Below are 20,256 nucleotides of genomic sequence, written 5' to 3'. Positions count from 1 at the left end.
CTGAAAGCACTGCCTCGGCGCATGCGTAGTGCAATGCGTGGGATTAGCAACAGAAACTTGTTGCCACAGCCGCTGCGGCCAACCGAAGTGCAGAGCGATGAGTGCGGTCCCGCTTAAGTAGCGTCGATGGCAGCGTCGATGGCAGCGCCACGTCAGGGCCCACTTCCACTCGTCACTGCAAGCAGATGCACGTGTCGATCTGTCGTCCTCAAGGGATGATACCGACGGCTTGGAATGGTGACCGCTGAAAGCACTGCCTCGGCGGCTGCGTAGTGAAATGCGTGGGATTAGCGACAGAAACTTGTTGCCACAGCCGCTGCTGCCAACCGAAGTGCAGAGCGATGAGTGAGGTCCCGCTTAAGTAGCGTCGATGGCAGCGTTGATGGCAGCGCCACGTCAGGGCCCACTTCCACTCGTCACTGGAAGCAGATGCACGTGTCGATCTGTCGTCCTCAAGGGATGATACCGACGGCTTGGAATGGTGACCGCTGAAAGCACTGCCTCGGCGCCTGCGTAGTGAAATGCGTAGGATTAGCGGCAGAAACTTGTTGCCACAGCCGCTGCTGCCAACCGAAGTGCAGAGCGATGTGTGCGGTCCCGCTTAAGTAGCGTCGATGGCAGCGTTGATGGCAGCGCCACGTCAGGGCCCACTTCCACTCGTCACTGGAAGCAGATGCACGTGTCGATCTGTCGTCCTCAAGGGATGATACCGACGGCTTGGAATGGTGACCGCTGAAAGCACTGCCTCGGCGCCTGCGTAGTGAAATGCGTGGGATTAGCGGCAGAAACTTGTTGCCACAGCCGCTGCTGCCAACCGAAGTGCAGAGCGATGTGTGCGGTCCCGCTTAAGTAGCGTCGATGGCTGCGCCACGTACGGGCCCACTTCCACTCGTCACTGCAAGCAGATGCACGTGTCGATCTGTCGTCCTCAAGAATTGATGCCGACGGCTTGGAGTGGTGACCGCTGAAAGCACTGCCTCGGCGCCTGCGTAGTGCAATGCGTGGGATTAGCGGCAGAAATTTGTTTTCACAGCCGCTGCTGCCAACCGAAGTGCAGAGCGATGAGTGAGGTCCCGCTTAAGTAGCGTCGATGGAAGCGTCGATGGCAGCGCTACGTCAGGGCCCACTTCCACTCGTCTCTGCAAGCAGATGCACGTGTCGATCTGTCGTCCTCAAGGGATGATACCGACGGCTTGGAGTGGTGACCGCTGAAAGCACTGCCTCGGCGCCTGCGTAGTGCAATGCGTGGGATTAGCAACAGAAACTTGTTGCCACAGCCGCTGCGGCCAACCGAAGTGCAGAGCGATGAGTGCGATCCCGCTTAAGTAGCGTCGATGGCAGCGTCGATGGCAGCGCCACGTCAGGGCCCACTTCCACTCGTCACTGCAAGCAGATGCACGTGTCGATCTGTCGTCCTCAAGGGATGATACCGACGGCTTGGAATGGTGACCGCTGAAAGCACTGCCTCGGCGGCTGCGTAGTGAAATGCGTGGGATTAGCGACAGAAACTTGTTGCCACAGCCGCTGCTGCCAACCGAAGTGCAGAGCGATGAGTGAGGTCCCGCTTAAGTAGCGTCGATGGCAGCGTCGATGGCAGCGCCACGTCAGGGCCCACTTCCACTCGTTACTGCAAGCAGATGCACGTGTCGATCTGTCGTCCTCAAGGGATGATACCGACGGCTTGGAATGGTGACCGCTGAAAGCACTGCCTCGGCGCCTGCGTAGTGAAATGCGTGGGATTAGCGGCAGAAACTTGTTGCCACAGCCGCTGCTGCCAACCGAAGTGCAGAGCGATGTGTGCGGTCCCGCTGAAGTAGCGTCGATGGCTGCGCCACGTCAGGGCCCACTTGCACTCGTCACTGCAAGCAGATGCACGTGTCGATCTGTCGTCCTCAAGGGTAGATTCCGACGGCTTGGAATGGTGACCGCTGAAAGCACTGCCTCGGCGCCTGCGTAGTGAAATGCGTGAGATTAGCGGCAGAAACTTGTTGCCACAGCCGCTGCTGCCAACCGAAGTGCAGAGCGATGAGTGCGGTCCCGTTTAAGTAGCGTCGATGGCAGCGTCGATGGCAGCGCCACGTCAGAGCCCACTTCCACTCGTCACTGGAAGCAGATGCACGTGTCGATCTGTCGTCCTCAAGGGATGATACCGACGGCTTGGAATGGTGACCGCTGAAAGCACTGCCTCGGCGCCTGCGTAGTGAAATGCGTGGGATTAGCGGCAGAAACTTGTTGCCACAGCCGCTGCTGCCAACCGAAGTGCAGAGCGATGAGTGCGGTCCCCCTTAAGTAGCGTCGATGGCAGCGTTGATGGCAGCGCCACGTCAGGGCCCACTTCCACTCGTCACTGGAAGCAGATGCACGTGTCGATCTGTCGTCCTCAAGGGATGATACCGACGGCTTGGAATGGTGACCGCTGAAAGCACTGCCTCGGCGCCTGCGTAGTGAAATGCGTGGGATTAGCGGCAGAAACTTGTTGCCACAGCCGCTGCTGCCAACCGAAGTGCAGAGCGAGGTGTGCGGTCCCGCTTAAGTAGCGTCGATGGCTGCGCCACGTACGGGCCCACTTCCACTCGTCACTGCAAGCAGATGCACGTGTTGATCTGTCGTCCTCAAGAATTGATGCCGACGGCTTGGAGTGGTGACCGCTGAAAGCACTGCCTCGGCGCCTGCGTAGTGCAATGCGTGGGATTAGCGGCAGAAATTTGTTTTCACAGCCGCTGCTGCCAACCGAAGTGCCGAGCGATGAGTGAGGTCCCGCTTAAGTAGCGTCGATGGAAGCGTCGATGGCAGCGCTACGTCAGGGCCCACTTCCACTCGTCTCTGCAAGCAGATGCACGTGTCGATCTGTCGTCCTCAAGGGATGATACCGACGGCTTGGAGTGGTGACCGCTGAAAGCACTGCCTCGGCGCCTGCGTAGTGCAATGCGTGGGATTAGCAACAGAAACTTGTTGCCACAGCCGCTGCGGCCAACCGAAGTGCAGAGCGATGAGTGCGGTCCCGCTTAAGTAGCGTCGATGGCAGCGTCGATGGCAGCGCCACGTCAGGGCCCACTTGCACTCGTCACTGCAAGCAGATGCACGTGTCGATCTGTCGTCCTCAAGGGTAGATGCCGACGGCTTGGAATGGTGACCGCTGAAAGCACTGCCTCGGCGCCTGCGTAGTGAAATGCGTGAGATTAGCGGCAGAAACTTGTTGCCACAGCCGCTGCTGCCAACCGAAGTGCAGAGCGATGAGTGCGGTCCCGTTTAAGTAGCGTCGATGGCAGCGTCGATGGCAGCGCCACGTCAGAGCCCACTTCCACTCGTCACTGGAAGCAGATGCACGTGTCGATCTGTCGTCCTCAAGGGATGATACCGACGGCTTGGAATGGTGACCGCTGAAAGCACTGCCTCGGCGCCTGCGTAGTGAAATGCGTGGGATTAGCGGCAGAAACTTGTTGCCACAGCCGCTGCTGCCAACCGAAGTGCAGAGCGATGTGTGCGGTCTCGCTTAAGTAGCGTCGATGGCTGCGCCACGTACGGGCCCACTTCCAGTCGTCACTGCAAGCAGATGCACGTGTCGATCTGTCGTCCTCAAGGGTTGATGCCGACGGCTTGGAATGGTGACCGCTGAAAGCACTGCCTCGGCGCCTGCGTAGTGAAATGCGTGGGATTAGCGGCAGAAACTTGTTGCCACAGCCGCTGCTGCCAACCGAAGTGTAGAGCGATGAGTGCGGTCCCGCTAAGTAGCGTCGATGGCAGCGTCAATGGCAGCGCCACGTCAGGGCCCACTTCCACTCGTCACTGCAAGCAGATGCACGTGCCGACCTGTCGCCCTCAAGGGATGATACCGACGGCTTGGAATGGTGACCGCTGAAAGCACTGCCTCGGCGCCTGCGTAGTGAAATGCGTGAGATTAGCGGCAGAAACTTGTTGCCACAGCCGCTGCTGCCAACCGAAGTGCAGAGCGATGAGTGCGGTCCCGTTTAAGTAGCGTCGATGGCAGCGTCGATGGCAGCGCCACGTCAGAGCCCACTTCCACTCGTCACTGGAAGCAGATGCACGTGTCGATCTGTCGTCCTCAAGGGATGATACCGACGGCTTGGAATGGTGACCGCTGAAAGCACTGCCTCGGCGCCTGCGTAGTGAAATGCGTGGGATTAGCGGCAGAAACTTGTTGCCACAGCCGCTGCTGCCAACCGAAGTGCAGAGCGATGAGTGCGGTCCCCCTTAAGTAGCGTCGATGGCAGCGTTGATGGCAGCGCCACGTCAGGGCCCACTTCCACTCGTCACTGGAAGCAGATGCACGTGTCGATCTGTCGTCCTCAAGGGATGATACCGACGGCTTGGAATGGTGACCGCTGAAAGCACTGCCTCGGCGCCTGCGTAGTGAAATGCGTGGGATTAGCGGCAGAAACTTGTTGCCACAGCCGCTGCTGCCAACCGAAGTGCAGAGCGATGTGTGCGGTCCCGCTTAAGTAGCGTCGATGGCTGCGCCACGTACGGGCCCACTTCCACTCGTCACTGCAAGCAGATGCACGTGTTGATCTGTCGTCCTCAAGAATTGATGCCGACGGCTTGGAGTGGTGACCGCTGAAAGCACTGCCTCGGCGCCTGCGTAGTGCAATGCGTGGGATTAGCGGCAGAAATTTGTTTTCACAGCCGCTGCTGCCAACCGAAGTGCCGAGCGATGAGTGAGGTCCCGCTTAAGTAGCGTCGATGGAAGCGTCGATGGCAGCGCTACGTCAGGGCCCACTTCCACTCGTCTCTGCAAGCAGATGCACGTGTCGATCTGTCGTCCTCAAGGGATGATACCGACGGCTTGGAGTGGTGACCGCTGAAAGCACTGCCTCGGCGCCTGCGTAGTGCAATGCGTGGGATTAGCAACAGAAACTTGTTGCCACAGCCGCTGCGGCCAACCGAAGTGCAGAGCGATGAGTGCGGTCCCGCTTAAGTAGCGTCGATGGCAGCGTCGATGGCAGCGCCACGTCAGGGCCCACTTGCACTCGTCACTGCAAGCAGATGCACGTGTCGATCTGTCGTCCTCAAGGGTAGATGCCGACGGCTTGGAATGGTGACCGCTGAAAGCACTGCCTCGGCGCCTGCGTAGTGAAATGCGTGAGATTAGCGGCAGAAACTTGTTGCCACAGCCGCTGCTGCCAACCGAAGTGCAGAGCGATGAGTGCGGTCCCGTTTAAGTAGCGTCGATGGCAGCGTCGATGGCAGCGCCACGTCAGAGCCCACTTCCACTCGTCACTGGAAGCAGATGCACGTGTCGATCTGTCGTCCTCAAGGGATGATACCGACGGCTTGGAATGGTGACCGCTGAAAGCACTGCCTCGGCGCCTGCGTAGTGAAATGCGTGGGATTAGCGGCAGAAACTTGTTGCCACAGCCGCTGCTGCCAACCGAAGTGCAGAGCGATGTGTGCGGTCTCGCTTAAGTAGCGTCGATGGCTGCGCCACGTACGGGCCCACTTCCAGTCGTCACTGCAAGCAGATGCACGTGTCGATCTGTCGTCCTCAAGGGTTGATGCCGACGGCTTGGAATGGTGACCGCTGAAAGCACTGCCTCGGCGCCTGCGTAGTGAAATGCGTGGGATTAGCGGCAGAAACTTGTTGCCACAGCCGCTGCTGCCAACCGAAGTGTAGAGCGATGAGTGCGGTCCCGCTAAGTAGCGTCGATGGCAGCGTCAATGGCAGCGCCACGTCAGGGCCCACTTCCACTCGTCACTGCAAGCAGATGCACGTGCCGACCTGTCGCCCTCAAGGGATGATACCGACGGCTTGGAATGGTGACCGCTGAAAGCACTGCCTCGGTGCCTGCGTAGTGAAATGCGTGGGATTAGCGGCAGAAACTTGTTGCCACAGCCGCTGCTGCCAACCGAAGTGTAGAGCGATGAGTGTCGTCCCGCTTAAGTAGCGTCGATGGCAGCGTTGATGGCAGCGCCACGTCAGGGCCCACTTCCACTCGTCACTGGAAGCAGATGCACGTGTCGATCTGTCGTCCTCAAGGGATGATACCGACGGCTTGGAATGGTGACCGCTGAAAGCACTGCCTCGGCGCCTGCGTAGTGAAATGCGTGGGATTAGCGGCAGAAACTTGTTGCCACAGCCGCTGCTGCCAACCGAAGTGCAGAGCGATGTGTGCGGTCCCGCTTAAGTAGCGTCGATGGCTGCGCCACGTACGGGCCCACTTCCACTCGTCACTGCAAGCAGATGCACGTGTCGATCTGTCGTCCTCAAGAATTGATGCCGACGGCTTGGAGTGGTGACCGCTGAAAGCACTGCCTCGGCGCCTGCGTAGTGCAATGCGTGGGATTAGCGGCAGAAATTTGTTTTCACAGCCGCTGCTGCCAACCGAAGTGCAGAGCGATGAGTGAGGTCCCGCTTAAGTAGCGTCGATGGAAGCGTCGATGGCAGCGCTACGTCAGGGCCCACTTCCACTCGTCTCTGCAAGCAGATGCACGTGTCGATCTGTCGTCCTCAAGGGATGATACCGACGGCTTGGAGTGGTGACCGCTGAAAGCACTGCCTCGGCGCCTGCGTAGTGCAATGCGTGGGATTAGCAACAGAAACTTGTTGCCACAGCCGCTGCGGCCAACCGAAGTGCAGAGCGATGAGTGCGGTCCCGCTTAAGTAGCGTCGATGGCAGCGTCGATGGCAGCGCCACGTCAGGGCCCACTTCCACTCGTCACTGCAAGCAGATGCACGTGTCGATCTGTCGTCCTCAAGGGATGATACCGACGGCTTGGAATGGTGACCGCTGAAAGCACTGCCTCGGCGGCTGCGTAGTGAAATGCGTGGGATTAGCGACAGAAACTTGTTGCCACAGCCGCTGCTGCCAACCGAAGTGCAGAGCGATGAGTGAGGTCCCGCTTAAGTAGCGTCGATGGCAGCGTTGATGGCAGCGCCACGTCAGGGCCCACTTCCACTCGTCACTGGAAGCAGATGCACGTGTCGATCTGTCGTCCTCAAGGGATGATACCGACGGCTTGGAATGGTGACCGCTGAAAGCACTGCCTCGGCGCCTGCGTAGTGAAATGCGTGGGATTAGCGGCAGAAACTTGTTGCCACAGCCGCTGCTGCCAACCGAAGTGCAGAGCGATGTGTGCGGTCCCGCTTAAGTAGCGTCGATGGCTGCGCCACGTACGGGCCCACTTCCACTCGTCACTGCAAGCAGATGCACGTGTCGATCTGTCGTCCTCAAGGGTTGATGCCGACGGCTTGGAATGGTGACCGCTGAAAGCACTGCCTCGGCGCCTGCGTAGTGAAATGCGTGGGATTAGCGGCAGAAACTTGTTGCCACAGCCGCTGCTGCCAACCGAAGTGCAGAGCGATGAGTGCGGTCCCGCTTAAGTAGCGTCGATGCCAGCGTTGATGGCAGCGCCACGTCAGGGCCCACTTCCACTCGTCACTGGAAGCAGATGCACGTGTCGATCTGTCGTCCTCAAGGGATGATACCGACGGCTTGGAATGGTGACCGCTGAAAGCACTGCCTCGGCGTCTGCGTAGTGAAATGCGTGGGATTAGCGGCAGAAACTTGTTGCCACAGCCGCTGCTGCCAACCGAAGTGCAGAGCGATGTGTGCGGTCCCGCTTAAGTAGCGTCGATGGCTGCGCCACGTACGGGCCCACTTCCACTCGTCACTGCAAGCAGATGCACGTGTCGATCTGTCGTCCTCAAGAATTGATGCCGACGGCTTGGAGTGGTGACCGCTGAAAGCACTGCCTCGGCGCCTGCGTAGTGCAATGCGTGGGATTAGCGGCAGAAATTTGTTTTCACAGCCGCTGCTGCCAACCGAAGTGCAGAGCGATGAGTGAGGTCCCGCTTAAGTAGCGTCGATGGAAGCGTCGATGGCAGCGCTACGTCAGGGCCCACTTCCACTCGTCTCTGCAAGCAGATGCACGTGTCGATCTGTCGTCCTCAAGGGATGATACCGACGGCTTGGAGTGGTGACCGCTGAAAGCACTGCCTCGGCGCCTGCGTAGTGCAATGCGTGGGATTAGCAACAGAAACTTGTTGCCACAGCCGCTGCGGCCAACCGAAGTGCAGAGCGATGAGTGCGGTCCCGCTTAAGTAGCGTCGATGGCAGCGTCGATGGCAGCGCCACGTCAGGGCCCACTTCCACTCGTCACTGCAAGCAGATGCACGTGTCGATCTGTCGTCCTCAAGGGATGATACCGCCGGCTTGGAATGGTGACCGCTGAAAGCACTGCCTCGGCGGCTGCGTAGTGAAATGCGTGGGATTAGCGACAGAAACTTGTTGCCACAGCCGCTGCTGCCAACCGAAGTGCAGAGCGATGAGTGAGGTCCCGCTTAAGTAGCGTCGATGGCAGCGTCGATGGCAGCGCCACGTCAGGGCCCACTTCCACTCGTTACTGCAAGCAGATGCACGTGTCGATCTGTCGTCCTCAAGGGATGATACCGACGGCTTGGAATGGTGACCGCTGAAAGCACTGCCTCGGCGCCTGCGTAGTGAAATGCGTGGGATTAGCGGCAGAAACTTGTTGCCACAGCCGCTGCTGCCAACCGAAGTGCAGAGCGATGTGTGCGGTCCCGCTTAAGTAGCGTCGATGGCTGCGCCACGTCAGGGCCCACTTGCACTCGTCACTGCAAGCAGATGCACGTGTCGATCTGTCGTCCTCAAGGGATGATACCGACGGCTTGGAATGGTGACCGCTGAAAGCACTGCCTCGGCGCCTGCGTAGTGAAATGCGTGGGATTAGCGGCAGAAACTTGTTGCCACAGCCGCTGCTGCCAACCGAAGTGCAGAGCGATGAGTGCGGTCCCCCTTAAGTAGCGTCGATGGCAGCGTTGATGGCAGCGCCACGTCAGGGCCCACTTCCACTCGTCACTGGAAGCAGATGCACGTGTCGATCTGTCGTCCTCAAGGGATGATACCGACGGCTTGGAATGGTGACCGCTGAAAGCACTGCCTCGGCGCCTGCGTAGTGAAATGCGTGGGATTAGCGGCAGAAACTTGTTGCCACAGCCGCTGCTGCCAACCGAAGTGCAGAGCGATGTGTGCGGTCCCGCTTAAGTAGCGTCGATGGCTGCGCCACGTACGGGCCCACTTCCACTCGTCACTGCAAGCAGATGCACGTGTTGATCTGTCGTCCTCAAGAATTGATGCCGACGGCTTGGAGTGGTGACCGCTGAAAGCACTGCCTCGGCGCCTGCGTAGTGCAATGCGTGGGATTAGCGGCAGAAATTTGTTTTCACAGCCGCTGCTGCCAACCGAAGTGCCGAGCGATGAGTGAGGTCCCGCTTAAGTAGCGTCGATGGAAGCGTCGATGGCAGCGCTACGTCAGGGCCCACTTCCACTCGTCTCTGCAAGCAGATGCACGTGTCGATCTGTCGTCCTCAAGGGATGATACCGACGGCTTGGAGTGGTGACCGCTGAAAGCACTGCCTCGGCGCCTGCGTAGTGCAATGCGTGGGATTAGCGGCAGAAATTTGTTGCCACAGCCGCTGCTGCCAACCGAAGTGCAGAGCGATGAGTGAGGTCCCGCTTAAGTAGCGTCGATGGAAGCGTCGATGGCAGCGCCACGTCAGGGCCCACTTCCACTCGTCACTGCAAGCAGATGCACGTGTCGATCTGTCGTCCTCAAGGGATGATACCGACGGCTTGGAGTGGTGACCGCTGAAAGCACTGCCTCGGCGCCTGCGTAGTGCAATGCGTGGGATTAGCGGCAGAAACTTGTTGCCACAGCCGCTGCGGCCAACCGAAGTGCAGGGCGATGAGTGCGGTCCCGCTTAAGTAGCGTCGATGGCAGCGCTACGTCAGGGCCCACTTCCACTGGTCACTGCAAGCAGATGCACGTGTCGATCTGTCGTCCTCAAGGGATGATACCGACGGCTTGGAATGGTGACCGCTGAAAGCACTGCCTCGGCGGCTGCGTAGTGCAATGCGTGGGATTAGCGGCAGAAACTTGTTGCCACAGCCGCTGCTGCCAACCGAAGTGCAGAGCGATGAGTGCGGTCCCGCTTAAGTAGCGTCGATGGCAGGGTCGATGGCAGCGCCACGTCAGGGCCCACTTCCACTCGTCACTGCAAGCAGATGCACGTGTCGATCTGTCGTCCTCAAGGGTTGATGCCGACGGCTTGGAATGGTGACTGCTGAAAGCAGTGCCTCGGCGCCTGCGTAGTGAAATGCGTGGGATTAGCGGCAGAAACTTGTTGCCACAGCCGCTGTTGCCAACCGAAGTGGTTGGCAGCATCTTACCTATTAGAGAACTGATGGCACAGCAAAGGACTTTGCTGCTTTTTATTGCGATAACGATTATATACACTCCAGGCGCATTTCTGCCGTCGGCGTCGCCGTGAGATTACGTGTGAAGTTCACGGGCGATGAAATCGTCCCCGCGCACCTATATGCGCGAGAGAGAAGGCGTGCGAGCCGGCGCACTCGATCTCGCGGCCCTCTCCTGTCGCGGAACGGAGGAGGGGAGCGCTCGGCTGACGCCGTGCGGGCGCCATATCTTGAAAGCGACGTGGCCAAAGTGCGCGCCTCATCTTCGAAACGATCTGAGATGTTTGCTGAGTGCGCGTAGTGCCGGTAGGTTCGTATGCGCTGTGCTTTCGACGTTTCGTTCGCGCTGAAGCGAGAGGTGCACGGAGGTCAGTTGGCTCGCTGCTGCTGCCGCTATTTCTCACTCCAGCGTTTTGACAGCGAGGTTCCGCGCTCATCGAGCGAGATGTGCTCATGGTGACTTGTACAAGCGCGACACCGTGCTTGTTAATTTAGTTAAAGCATGTTGCTGGGCTAGTTAGTTTGAATCCATGATAGAATGTGTAAGAGCGACTGAATCAGGACGTAGAAATAAACAGACACACAGAGACAGCGCTGTCTCTGTGTGTGTATCTTTCTACGTCCTCATTAAGTCGTGCTTACACATTCTCTCATTGTCAATTTATTTAGTAAGCACATATTTGCAAGTTTATATGGCCGATAAAACTGCTATCCTTATTTCGTATAGTGATCTACTAATTGGCTATCGCAATCGGTGTTTCACCTTTAAGCGAAACTGAATACATTGAATTTAATATTTACTTTTCAATTAATTTAACGATAGAAGGCAGTTACTTTAAAATTTTGGCCAGTTATTTCGGGACTCATTATTTTTTACTATCCTTGTCACATTCGGATGATATTTTGTCATGATTTCCATAAACATATCGAACACAACGGGTGTGATGTGTTCATGTAAGCTTGTGCGCACTGACACCATGCTTGTTAATTCAATTAGTAAGTGAATGTTTCCAAGTTTATACGGCCAATAAAACTACGGTCCTTACTTCGTATAACTGTCTACTAATTTGCTATCGCAATGGATGCTTCGACTTTCGGGAGAAACTGTGACTTTTTATATGAAGGAAAATAGTTACCAGGATGCCAGCTGTTTTCGTACATCTTTATTTTCTACTTTGTGTACACATGCCATGTCTGCTTATACACGTTCACCGACATAGCAGCTTGTACAGACTACTGTTGATACTGTCAAACTTTCCATCTGCTTCCGAAATACGTTAGCAAGTTCAGCAGCATTCAGAACTGCTGCTGTGTTTGTATGTCAACGTTTTTTAAATTTTGTTATGTGCGGAAACTTTAGTTGTCGGGCGACAATGTCCTGATATATGTCAAGTGATGAAAAGCACTTGCGCTGTATTCACCATCATCTGAGTAATAAGTATTGTTGCCTTTCATGTCTATTTTCTCTGACAAACGATGCTAGTCATCGCACTTATTTGCAGCAATTTGAGTGCACGCATGCTTTTCTGTTGCGGATAAATCTTGACCTTCAAGCCTGCACAGCTGAACTTTCATAGCTGGTCATACGTTGTTATAGCTAGGTCATTTGATCAACGTGGGTTGCAAAATAGACGGTAGCTGTGTGTTCCAAGCATGGCACACTCTAGTGAAACACGTGTGTATGCGGTTTGCAAAATAATGGCTCACGGTGGCAGCACATACGTTAGGTTTACCCGCCGTGGTTGCTCAGTGGCTATGGTGTTCGCCTGCTGAGCACGAGGTCGCGGGATCGAATCCGGGCCACGGCGGCCGCATTTCGGTGGGGGCGAAATGCGAAAACACCCGTGTACTTAGATTTAGGTGTACCTTAAAGAACCCCAGGTGGTAGAAATTTCCGGAGTCCTCCACTACGGCGTACCTCATAATCAGAAAGTGGTTTTGGCACCTAAAACCCCATAATTAATTATTAACATACGTTAGGTTTGGTTATGTCATTCCTACATTTGAAGAGCATGGAATGTCTGCGATGGAATAGCTTCTGAACAGCATACAAGACCAAGTTTAACTGAAGGACGCTTATGTATACATATAATAGCCTAAATTAAGAATACCTACGTACAGCTTGACATTATCTCCTCAAGACGTCACCAATACAAGGTTGGAGGGAGTGTTACCTGACTATATGACGTGTATAGCTTGTTCAGTCTGCACGTTTGCCTTCGTCAAACTGAACGATAGATGCTAGAATCGGCCAGCGGGGCTAGTGAACTTCTAGCCTCTCCTGCCCCACTGCGACGAATTGCTTCGTGAAGCTAACAATGCGTCTCCCACGGCCAAACTACCGGCGCCAGCAAGGCGAGACACGTTTGGCGGACCGAGTATTCTTGGTTGGTTCATTGTCGCCTTCACTGACCAACGGGAACAAGAGACTTGTGGAAAAGGGTGTTCTAAGGCGTGCCCTCACGGACTCCAGTAGCCGCCACGGTCGTTTGACAGACGCTCCAGCTAACTGCGGGGTCATCCCAGGAACCAAGACGCATCAGCTTCAGTCAAGCATGGGAATCCCTGTCTACGAAGCTATCTTCCGTTCTGTGTGTTCAGTGAAAAAAGGTGCGGGAGTGATTGTGTGAATCCTCGCACCAACCGCGGGTCCTTCGACGACTTTGGGCGCTCCAATTGAATGAAGGGGGGTGGCAGTTTTCCCTGGACTAACGATCTAGGTAGGACAAAGGGGGTTTAAGCGAACTTGTTCGGCTCCTGTGTGTGCTTCACTTCAGTCATGCTAGACTGATCAGATGTAACGTTGTCAAATTCTCATGTAGATATTGTAAGTAAATCCAGTAGTCCTCGATGAGAGCACGTTCCTCCCTTCAACAACCTCCTTAGCGTGGATGAGTCGGACGACGACATGGGCCCCTTTTGACGTGCCCGACACCAGCTCTTATTGTCGCCTTCATCGCTGCCAAGGCTGGCAACGATGAGACGGACTTTGCGACGTGAGTGCTTGGTTTTTGCTTTGACCCTCTAGGCTTCATTTTGCGGTTGTTCAGTTTAGAACAGTACGGAAGCTAGATTGCTGATTGTTAGCTAGGTTGTGTTTACGTAGTTATGGTTAGTGAGCAGGACCAAGGTAGTAAAGCAGCAATCATGGATTTGAGGATACTGCTGAGAGACGAATTGTTGGCTGTCGGTGAAGAACTAGGCCTAGAGGTGCACAAGGAAATGATGAAATCGGAAATATGAAAGATTATTTTCGAGCAGGACAGTGAGGAGAAAATTGAAATCGGGTTAGAACTTTTTAGGAAAAGAGAAACGCGGGACAGACAGAGAGAGAGAGAGAGATGAACGGGACAGAGAGGAACGCCTGCTAAGCAAAATGCAGCTTCTACTTGAAAGTAAACATTTGGAATTGTCTCTGGCGAGTGAAGGGGCTCTGGAACGATCAAGTGAGGCAGAATCATACCGCATGGACAGGGTGTTAAAGCCATTTGAAGTCAGGAACGGCATAGGGTTGTTCCTAGTAAATTTTGAAAAGACTTGCGAGAGCATGAACTTCGCTCCCAGTACATGGCCGCTCCTGTCGCTGTCTATACTGTCGTGTGAAGCTTCTGAAGTAACAGCCAGACTCAGTGCGCAAGACGGATATGATTATGGGAAGGTTAAGGCTAGCCTCTTGAAGAAGCACCGCCTTTCAGCCGAAGCTTTTCGGCAAAGGTTTCGAAGCACGGGCAAGAAGGACAGCGAGGGATACTGGAATTGGCATACGGCTTAAGGGCAAGGCTAGTCGAGTGATTGAAAAGCGCGGAAGCATGCGAGAGCGGAGATGATTATTGAATGTATGTGTCTAGAGCAGTGTTACAAAAGCACCCCACAATCTGTGAAGCTGTGGGTGCAAGACAGAGGAAACGTAAACACTGTGGAAAGGGCGACCGAATCAGCCGAAGAGTACGCAACGCATAGAAAGCTGAACGCCGAGGACGGAATTTCGAACGGTCCAAATGGACCGCGCAAACAACTTCCGTTCAAAAAGGGATCGCAGACGATATGATCGGAGCATGTAAACGCAGGGAAAAGGACGCCAGAAAAGAGCGAAGAGACGTCAAATGGCGAAGCCGTCCAAAAAGAGCAGAAAAGGGAATTCGAATCCTTTCGACGGATCCGCTGCTAATAAGTGCCACAAACTTGGACATATCGCTGCGAACTGCGTGAAGCCTAGCGTAGTTTTTCATACGTGGACGAAAGAGACGAGAACATGAAACTTTTACGCCCATATCTTCACGATCTGCCTTTTAATGGCAAGCCATGCCGGGTGCTACGAGACAGTGCCGCCACCATGGACATTGTCCATCCGTCTTACGTGACTCTAGATGACTTCACCGGAGAAGTAGCGTGGATTTTTTAAAATGTGAACCTTTATTCAACAAAACATAAATTATGTACAAAACACTGTTTGGAACGATAGCTGCAAAGGCTAGTGGCCGATCCAATACAAAAATTACAAGCAATTCAGTCGCAGAGAGTGAAGGGCTGAAGAACAATTGAGATTTAAAAAAATTAAATTATATGGTTTAACGTGCCAAAACCACTTTCTGATTATGAGGCACGCCGTAGTGGAGGACTCCGGAAATTTCGACCACCTGGGGTTCTTTAACATGCACCTAAATCTAAGTACACGGGTGTTTTGGCATTTCGCCCCCATCGAAATGCGGCCGCCGCGGCCGTGATTCGATCCCACGACCTCGTGCTCAGCAACCCAACACCATAGCCACTGAGCAACTATGGCGGGTAACGATTGAGATGTATACATCAATATATTAAACAAGTGGAATACAACATGTTTACGAAGTACAGACAACGAATCCAAGAGAAAAATATGACAAAAAAATTCACATAAGAGTTTGAGGCACAGTTTCATTGCACTTGTAATGCAGTTTAATGGTCATTTTAATATTTCTCGCTGCTTTAACCTGTATCGGTAGTTCGTTCCATATCCCAGGCGTTCACCATATACATTGTTACATTTGGGCAGGTTAAAATTGCAATTGGATGCTTGCCTTGTACTGCGAGAAGGTAAAACGAAGAGGCTTAATGGAAGGGGAGAATTAGTGTTTATTATAGCGCTGATCAAGAGCGAAGTTTCATAGTTGCGCAAGGAGCAAAACGATAGTACATGATTATCATGGAAAACGTTGCTCCCGGAATGACCCGAATTGGTAGTTATCGCGGTGAATGCTCGTTTTTGCAGATGACGATAAGTAGGGTTTATATATTTGCCCCCAAGATTCACAACAGTAACCGATATGTAAATGACAGAAATTATGGTAGATCTGCGTCGTACGGAAAATAATACCTCGCTTTAAAGAGCTCGTGGCATCCAAAGGCCAATTTTTTTACATACGTTGTTAATTTGTTCTCTCCAGTGGAAATGACTATCAAAAATAACTCCAAGGTATTTGAAATGCGAAACTGGCTGTATTAACGAGCTACCCACAGTAAGTGTAAGTAAATTGTTGGTGGTATTGTACCTAGAGTGAAAAATGACGTATTAGTCTTGTCTACATTAAGTGTTCATCGATTTTTTAAAAAACCAAGAAGACACCAAGTTCACTCATTATTTTGGTTTGAATTATGTGGGGATCGCACGCGCATCCCGATATCTCCGGAGCGGCCACGCGGTTATCACACGATAATCACGTGCTCGCTCGCGGAGGGTAGCGGGGAGAGGGCACCTTCGCCGCTCCCGCTGCTCTTCGCGCCTGGCCGCGATGGTGCAGCCAAGGCACCCCATTCCCTCCTTTCCCTTTCTTGGAACCGGGGAGACTCCCTCTCCGCCGCTCGGGGAGAAGCGCTATTCCCCCGATGCACCGTTGTCTTTCGGCTGAGGAGCTTGCGACAGGCCGCATCTCAATTCAGCCGCTGAGACCGCCGCACGCCGTCCCCCTGTTGCGCCCGGCCTTTGTGTGCGACTGACCGCCCCAGGGCCCGAGCGCGGATCCACTCTCGGTGAGCTGAACCCTTATCAGCCTCTTTTGTGGTTCCCACATTGTGCGGTTTGTTTCACCCCAGACGTGCGGAATGCTCCGCCGCTGTGGTTTTTGTGTTGTATTTGTATGTGTTGTTGCTGTTGTTGTCAGTTGGTATCCTTGTACTCTAAGGTGAATAAACACCTTAGGTCGAGACTCACCCTGTCCCCCCTGGCCTGAACCCGCCGTGGTCGCAACTCACTGCGAACCGCGGGTTAGGGGTCACAGCTCTGACTGCTAGGGCTGCTGCGAAAGTGCTAGCGAGCGACTGCCGCTCCATCGGCGCTGTGCGATCCAGAGAAGGGTCAGGTGCGCACGCGCGAGCCTGAGTAATACCCCTATATTTGGCGCCCAATATATTTGGCGCCCAACGTGGGGCCAGAGGTGCGACAGGTTGAGTCTGTTGGTGTGAGTGATTGCCACCACACGAACGAACCATGGCAGCATACGGGGCTGACTTACAGCCGTTGTATACGCTGTCGCAGGTTGCTACCAACAGGCAACAATTCGAAGCGGCGGTAACTGCTACCGCTCAGTCATGCCCTGCGGCGAACATTAGCCCTGGGAATTTGATAAGCTTCGAAGAGGGTAGCGCTACACATGAGGCGCTCTCTCCGGCAGGATGTACCCTTGAAGGCGTGAGGCACATTACGCCGAACCCTTCGCCAGAGTTTGCGGAGAGCACGGAGCCACAGCGGCACACTTGCTCAACGCTTTCCGCTCCTGTGCCAGGCATTACTGGCCAGAGCGAGCCTCAGCAGGCACTGTTGCACGATGCGATGCGCTTGATTGAGAGGTTGACAGGTGCCGTGCAGAACACTCTGCTGACATCTGCCGCCGCAGCTGCTAGACCGAGAGTGAGGGTGGACTTACCCACCTACAGCGGGTATCATGATTCAGTTAGCGTCAACGAATACCTCGATCGCGTGCTGACTTACCAGCGCGCAACGGGGCTGTCCGATGGCGAGATACTGGAACGCGTCGTACCAGTGTCGTTAACTGATCACGCTGCCCGCTGGTTCCGGCTTACTGGCCACCGGTCTAGCACGCTGGCCGAGTTCCGAGCGACCTTACGCGAGGAATTCCTGCCCGCAGATTACGAGCGTCGTCTGCGGCGCGAGTTGGAGCTACGTACTCAGCATCCGGACGAATCCTTGCTCGAGTACGTCAGGGCGATGGACGAACTTTATCGTACCGTCGACCCTTCTGCTCCGAACTGCGATAAGGTGGAGAGAGTCACGCGACAAGCTCATCCCACCTTCGCAGCGTACCTAAGAGGCAGCAAGTTCAGGGATTTGGATGAGCTGGCCTCGGAGGCAAAGCGCATACAGGTGGACATACTCGCCTCGCGCTCATACCGACCTCCACCCCCAGCGTCGAGGGCACTTGAGCCGCGATGCGCGTGGAACGGGGACACTTTTCGCACTCGTTCCGGTGGAGATGGTGCGGTTGCCTTCAGTGACGGACAACTGAGAAACGGTTGGGACTTATCTGACCGGGCTCTCGACCCGTACACTTATGCCATGCGTGCAGCACGCGCTGCCGATGGCCGAGGTAGGCAGAATCGTGGTCGATATGCCGGCCCGAGGATGCCAGAGCAGAGCGTGCCTGCAAGGGAGCAGTCGATAGAGAGGAACAACGGTCAAACGGCGCGAGGCACTGGACACCAAGCCCGAAAACGGCCGGCTCTCCTCTGTTATCGGTGCAACCAGCCAGGGCACTTCGCCCGGGATTGCAGACAGCCTGCGAACCGAGAGCACGCGCTTTCGGGAAACGAGCGGGGCCGCCGGTAAGCAACGCTGCATGGCCGGCGGCGGTTACAGCGGTGCGAAGTGAGACACATGAACTCCTTGCCCCGCTGGCTTGTCGTTTTGGATTACCCAGCGACACGCCAGCGCCGCTCATAGAGGTTACAGTCGCCCGGCGCAGGTTTTTTGCGCTGTTAGACACAGGAGCAAGCGCTTCACTATTTGGCGACGAGGTGTGTGAACATCTCCGTCGGAACGCTATCCGACTGAGAGAGAGTAATGTGACCTTCCGACTGGCCAGCGGCACGGCACACGTGAGCTGTGCTGCCAGGCTTGTGGTGCGGTGGGAGAAACGGGTGAGGCGACAGCGCCTCGCTCACCTTCCCGGCCTGTCGGTTCCTATAATTCTTGGTAGAGACTTCCTCGCCAAGACGGGCATTGTTATTGACGTCTGCAACGGAGGATATAGGGAGCGAGCATGTGGCACCCTGAAACCTTTCGTTTCATTTCAAAAAGCGTCAGAGACAACTTCGTTCGATGATGCTTCGCGCGCAGACCGACCCAACGATTGCCCGAAAAGGTCCCTCAGAACGGTTGCGGCCGGGTCGATATGCCGTCCGGCCAACCGCGCTGAGAAAAGAGGCGCGGAGGGGAACTGCTCCCCTTCCGCAAAGCCCATAACCCCCGCTGCGGTGGCAGACTGTGACGCAGTGAGGGGCGAACGATACCACCCGCTGCTGGACGACTCAAGCAGTTTGTCGGGGGAAGAAAAGGCTCGCCTCTCATCGCTTCTGACTGAATATGACGCCGTATTCACAGAGCGGCCTGGTTGCACTATGCTATACAGGCACAAAATTGAGACAGGCGACGCCTCTCCGTGGAAGTGCAATCCTCGGCCGGTGAGTTTGGCTAAAAGGAAAGCACTAGACAGCGCTCTGGACGAACTGCTCGATACAGGCGTTGTTGAAAGGTCGGACAGCCCATGGGGTTTTCCTGTGGTGTTGGTTCCGAAAAAGGATGGGACGCCTCGCCTTTGTGTTGACTATCGCCGCCTGAACGAGGTGACACGCAAGGACGCATATCCGCTTCCTAGCATTCCCTCGATCGTATCCAACGTTGGCGGAGCGAAGTACTTCACTACGCTCGATGCAAGCAGAGGATACTTTCAGGTGGAGGTAGATCCCTGTGACCGAGAGAAGACTGCCTTCACTTGTCACAGGGGACTTTTCCAGTTTACCCGTATGCCATTCGGACTTGTCGGCGCGCCTGCGACTTACCAGCGCCTGATGGACCGTGTCTTGGGTGACGCAAGGTGGCACCATGCTCTTGCTTACCTGGACGATGTTGTGGTACACTCGCGTACCTTTGATGGGCACTTACGCCATCTCAGGGACGTGTTGGAGCGTCTGAGGTCTGCGGGGATAACGCTAAACCCGACCAAGACCCAGATCGCAGCAACCCGAGTAACGCTACTGGGGTTTAAACTTGATAACGGACGCTTTCTACCGTGTGATGACAAGGTTCAGGCATTATTGAACTACCCGTCACCGGCAGACATAGGCGGACTGAGACGCTTTTTGGGGCTGGCGAACTTCTATCGACAGTTCATCCCAAACTGCGCTGCACTGCAAGCCCCCTTGACAATGCTGTTGAGGAAAGGTGAGCAGTGGAGGTGGGATCTCGAGCAAGAGGAGGCACTGCGCAACCTCGTAAAAGCGCTCGTGGAAACCACTGAGTTAAGGCTACCAGATTTGAACAAAGAATTTGTCATTCATACGGACGCCAGCGACCTTGGCCTAGGAGCGGTTTTGCTCCAACAGCACGAAGGTAGCTTGCGCCCGGTAGCTTTTGCCAGCCGCTCTTTGACTCCCGCAGAGAAAAATTACTCCGTGACCGAAAAGGAATGTCTGGCGATCATTTTCGCTCTCAAAAAGTTCGACTACTATATTGATGGAGTCCCATTCATAATTGAGACCGATCATATGGCACTAACTTGGCTGAGGCGCTTAGAAGAGCCGAGCGGCCGGCTCGCGCGATGGGCACTTCTCCTGCAGCGATACGATTTTACCGTTCGCTACAGGAGAGGAAAGAACAACGTTGTGGCGGACGCACTTTCGCGCGCGCCCGTTGACTGTGAGAAGAGTAACATTACTACTCAACTCACCTCGCCCGAAACTGAGCTTGAGAGCGGACTAACCGCTGCGACGATTGAGGTCGTCAGGAGGGGTAACATTAATACCCATCGTGACT

This window comes from Dermacentor andersoni, chromosome 1, assembly GCF_023375885.2.
Source record: "Dermacentor andersoni chromosome 1, qqDerAnde1_hic_scaffold, whole genome shotgun sequence".
NCBI classification, from domain to species: domain Eukaryota; kingdom Metazoa; phylum Arthropoda; class Arachnida; order Ixodida; family Ixodidae; genus Dermacentor; species Dermacentor andersoni.
The sequence above is the reverse complement of the archived record's forward strand: the minus strand, read 5'-3'. Positions refer to the sequence as shown.